The following is a 5,048-nucleotide window of genomic DNA, read 5'->3' as shown; positions in this document are numbered from 1 at the left end:
AATTATTTGCACCAATATTTGAGCAGGTGGAATGGATTAGAGCACTGTCAACATTATACTGCTGATAACATGTATTTTCTGTATTAATATGTACTGTGCAGCACGCATTTGTATTGTCAATAATTCATTTGAACCCAGATGCTAATATTTATATTACTGTGTTTAAGAGACAGTATCCAACTGGGCCACTTTCAAAGTCTCAGACAGGAGTTAAGTTCACTTTCAAAACTTAATTGCTTTATGGTCAATGGAAGGTCAGCAAAATATAGAATCATCACTGACCAGTTACTAATTTGACAGAATATGTCAGGTCTAAGAATGGGAAATGGGCTAGAGCAATAGCACAGCCGGTAGGATGTTCGCCTTGCACCTAGATGACCAGGGTTCCTTCCATCCCCGCATCCCATATGGTCCGCTATACTGCCAGGAGTAATTTCTGAGCACCGCTGAGTGTGGCACCAAATTAAAAAAAAAAATAAAGAATAGGAAACAAGTTAATGTTTTATTTGTCTTCAGGTCAGTATGGGATCTTTTCACCAAGAGCAATCTCGATTAATTTTTCCCCTTTCCTCCCTATTAATAAAACTAAGTCTTGGTTTGAACAGAACCAGAACTTTTCAGATGAACCTTTGAGAGGAAGCCTGGCTGAAACCTAAGTAGGCAGGTTCCTTGAATGCGGCTGTCCTTTGCTTGCATATAATTTTACTCTATACTCTGGGAATCTGTTTTCTTGATTAATATGTACTCTGGTGTTTGGCTATTCTGTTAAATCTGACTTGCTTGTGGCTGACCCAGGTTCAGTCCCCAACATGTCATACAGTCCCTTGAACAACACCAGGAGTTATTCCTGAGTGCAGAGCCAAGAGTAAGTGACCCCTGAACTTTGCCAGGTGTGGCCCAAAAACCAAAAATAAATTCTACCAAGTGCCTCTCCACTGGAGTGTATTTTCAATTTCTTGCCACAAGAGGGAGAAGTTATTTTTAGAGCAATATCTACATTTTTATTTTGAAAACAATTAACTCTACAAGAGAACAATGCCTATGAGCACGTTGCTCCCCTGACTCATAGAAGTGCTTAAAGGCTCTGAAAGTTGTGTGAGTAAATTCATGGGGGTAATTAATAACAAAATTAAACCAGCTTTAACATATGGACACAATATTCAACGTAAAAAGTTTTTAGAAAACCAAGTTTTTAGAGAACTATTCTTATTGAACTTCTTTATCGAATATTTAATAAGAATCTTAAATGGTTTTCTATATTCATCCTTCTTTTCTTTTAATGGACTCGCCAGAATTACAGTTATTCATGATCGAGATTCGGGCATTCTGTGTTCAAGCGCCAATCCCTTCAGAAGTGTCCCCTCCCTGCCACCATTGCCCCAATTCCCTCCTGCCCTCCAGCCTATCCCTCCGGCAGGGACGTTTTTCTTGTAGGCACTGTGGTTTGCAATAATGCTAACGAATAATGCAGTAATTCGCTTTTGCCGAGAGGGTATCCTACATATCACTTGGCTGCCTTTTAGCACCCAGTTCTTGTCCAAAAGGACCACGCCCTCATTCTCATCAGGGAACACAGCTGGTGGGGGAGGTGTCTATCTATTGCCTTTGGGTTCACAGCTGGCCAGTGCTCAGGTACTGTTCCTACATTGCTCTGGAGACCATGTGGTGCTGAGAATTAAACCTGGATCTCCCACAAACCAACAATGAGCACAGCCCACTAAGCTATGTCAAAATGGGCACACAATTATTAAACATTATTTTAAAATTATTTTTACCTGACACCCCCTGTTCGATGCTGCCCCCTTATTCAGGAGGACTTCGTTAGTCACCAAATACTTGTCATTAGGATAAAAATGTTAGGAATGAAAATGGTCATTACATGTAACATGTAAATAATTTTTAATTTAAATTAAATAATTTTAGTACACAGGAGCAATTCTATTTTCTATTTTGGTGTGTTTTCTTTTACTGTAGTGAGCAAATTCAGGACTGAATTGAGTCACGCATTTGTCCAAAATACAGAACTATATTTTAAAGGAATTAATCTTGAGCTACATACCATATATTTTTCTATGATACATCTTCCTCTTTTAAATAGCTAATGTGTACAGCAGAGAAACATTGTATGAATGGAAATCTAGTATAATAGACAATATAACTGGGTGCTTTTCCTGATAAAGTTGAAATGAAAAATAGTCACAAAATTCCTGTTTTCGTAGGGCAGAAAACATATATTTAAGGTCAATTTTATGTGAAAATGGAGTTTATCTGAATTGAACTTAATACACAATGAACTTTGAATAAGACTCTATGTGGACAAATACTGAACTCATCCTTGGATGTCCAAAACCACTATTAGGACTAATGCTTATTTATTTTCAGAAATAGATTTGCTCAAAAAAGTCAAGATCAAGTCTGAACCCAATTGAAAATACCTACAAACTAGACGGTATTCTCACCAGCAGTGAAAAAGAGTTCCTTTCTCTCCACATCCCCGCCAGCACTGCTTGTTTTCCTTCTTTGTGATGTGTGCCAATCTCAGTGGCGTGAGGTGGTACCTCATAGTTGTTTTGATTTGCATTTCCCTGACTTAGTGATGTTGAGCATCTTTTCATGTGCCTTTTGGCCATTTGCATTTCTTCTTTTACAAAGTGTTCATTGCTTCTCCCCATTTTTTTGATGGGGTTAGATGATTTTTTCTTGTATAGTTCTGTCAGTACCTTGTAAAATTTGGATATTAGTCCTTTATCTGATGGGTATTGGGTGAATAATTTCTCCCACTCAGTGGGTGGCTTTTGTATTCTGGGCACTATCTCCTTGGAGGTGCAGAAGCTTCTCAGCTTAATATAGTTTCAACTGTTTATCTCTGCTTCCACTTGTTTGGAGAGTGGTGTTTCCTCTTTAAAGATGCCTTTAGTTTCAGTGTCATGGAGTGTTTTACCTACATGTTGTTCTGTATACCTTATAGTTTCAGATCTGATATCAAGGTCTTTAATCCATTTGGATTTTACCTTCATACATGGTGTTAGCTAGGGGTCAAAGTTCACTGTTTTGCAAGTGGCAAATCAGTTGTGCCAACACCACTTGGTTGAAGAGGCTTTCTTTGCTCCATTTTGGATTTCTTGTTCCTTTATCAAAAACTAGGTGGTATATGTCTGGGGAACATTCTCTGAGTACTCAAGCCTATTCCACTGATCTGAGGGTCTGTCTTTATTCCAATACCATGCTGTTTTGATAAGCATTGCTTTGTAATACAGCTTAAAATTGGGAAAAGTAATGCCTCCCATATTCCTTTTCTCAAAGAGTGCTTTAGCTATTGGAGGGTGTTTATTGTTCCAAATGAATTTTTTTTTTTTGGTTTTTCGGGCCACACCCGTTTGATGCTCAGGGGTTACTCCTGGCTAAGCGCTCAGAAATTGCCCCTGGCTTGGGGGGACTATATGGTACGCCGGGGGATCGAACTGTGGTCCTGATCCTTGGCTAGCGCTTGCAAGGCAGGCACCTTACCTCTAGCACCACCTCACCGGCCCCCCAAATGAATTTTATAAGTGTTTGATCCACTTCTTTGAAGAATGTCATGGGTATCTTTAGAGGAATTGCGTTAAATCTGTACAATGCTTTTGGAAGTATTGCCATTTTAATCATGTTGATCCTGCCAATCAATGAGCAGAATCATGTGTTTCCATTTCCGCGTGTTCTCTCTTATTTCTTTGAGCAGTGTTTTATAGTTTTCTTTGTATAGATCCTTCACATCTTTAGTCAGGTTGACTCCAAGATATTTGATTTTGTATGGCACTAATGTGAATGGGTTGTTTTCTTTTTCACTGCTGGTGGGAATGCCATCTAGTCCAACCTTTATGGAAAGCTATATGAAGATTCCTCCACAAACTGGAAATTGAGCTCCCATACGACCCAGCTATACCACTCCTAGGGATATACCTGAGAAACACAAAAATACAATACAAAAATTCCTTCCTCTCACCTATATTCATTGCAGCACTGTTTATAATAGCCAGACTCTGGAAACAACCAAGATGCCCTTCAACAGACGAATGGCTAAAGAAACTGTGTTACATATACACAATGGAATATTATGCCATCAGGAGAGATGAAGTCATGAAATTTTCCTATACATGGAATCTATTATGCTGAGTGAAATAAGTCAGAGGGAGAGAGATAGACAGAATAGTTTCACTCATCTATGGGTTTTAAGAAAAATGAAAGACATTTTTGCAATAATTCTCAGAGACTAGAGAGATGAGGGCTGGAAGGTGCAGCTCATGACATGAAGCTCACCACATAGAGTGATGAGTGTAGTTAGAGAAATAACTACACTGAGAACTATCCTAACAATGTGAATGAATGAGGGAAGTAGAAAACCTGTCTCAAGTACAGGTGTGGGCAGGATGGGGAGGAGGGAGATCTGGGAAATTGGTGATGGGAATCTTGCATTGGTGAAGGGGGCTGTTCTTTTTTTTTTTAAGGGGGGTGTTCTTTACATGACTGTAATCATACAACTACAATCATCTTTGTAGTCACAGTGTTTAAATAAAGATTAAAAAAAAAAGAAAAGGTTAGAGCCTGACAGATCTCTATCTTTCATTGTGTAACAATAAATAAAATTCTATACTAAGAAAAAAATACCTAAAAGCATGCACTTCTGAGGCTGGAGTGATAGTAAAGTGTTAGGGCGTTTGCCTTGCACGTGGCTAACCCAAGACAGACCTAGGTTCGATCCCCTGAATCCCATATGGTCCTCCGAGCCAGGGGCGATTTCTGAGCGTAGAGCCAGGAGTAACCCCTGAGTGTCGGGTGTGGCACAAAAACAAAAACCAAAAACCAAGCACTTCTCTAACAGAATCCATAAACTATGCTATTTTATTTAATAGTCAGGACTCTTAAATCAAATGGCAAGTGTGACTTTGTCACAAATTTTGTGACCTGTATCTACCAAGTTTTACAATGTAAGGAGAGAGGATACTTGTCATTGTTTTTCTTCCTCATTTCAATCTGCTTTTTATTTTTCTTTTGGTTTTTGAGCCACATTC

The sequence above is a fragment of the Suncus etruscus genome, chromosome 3 (assembly GCF_024139225.1).
Source record: "Suncus etruscus isolate mSunEtr1 chromosome 3, mSunEtr1.pri.cur, whole genome shotgun sequence".
In the NCBI taxonomy this organism is placed as follows: domain Eukaryota; kingdom Metazoa; phylum Chordata; class Mammalia; order Eulipotyphla; family Soricidae; genus Suncus; species Suncus etruscus.
This window is presented reverse-complemented; position numbering follows the sequence as displayed.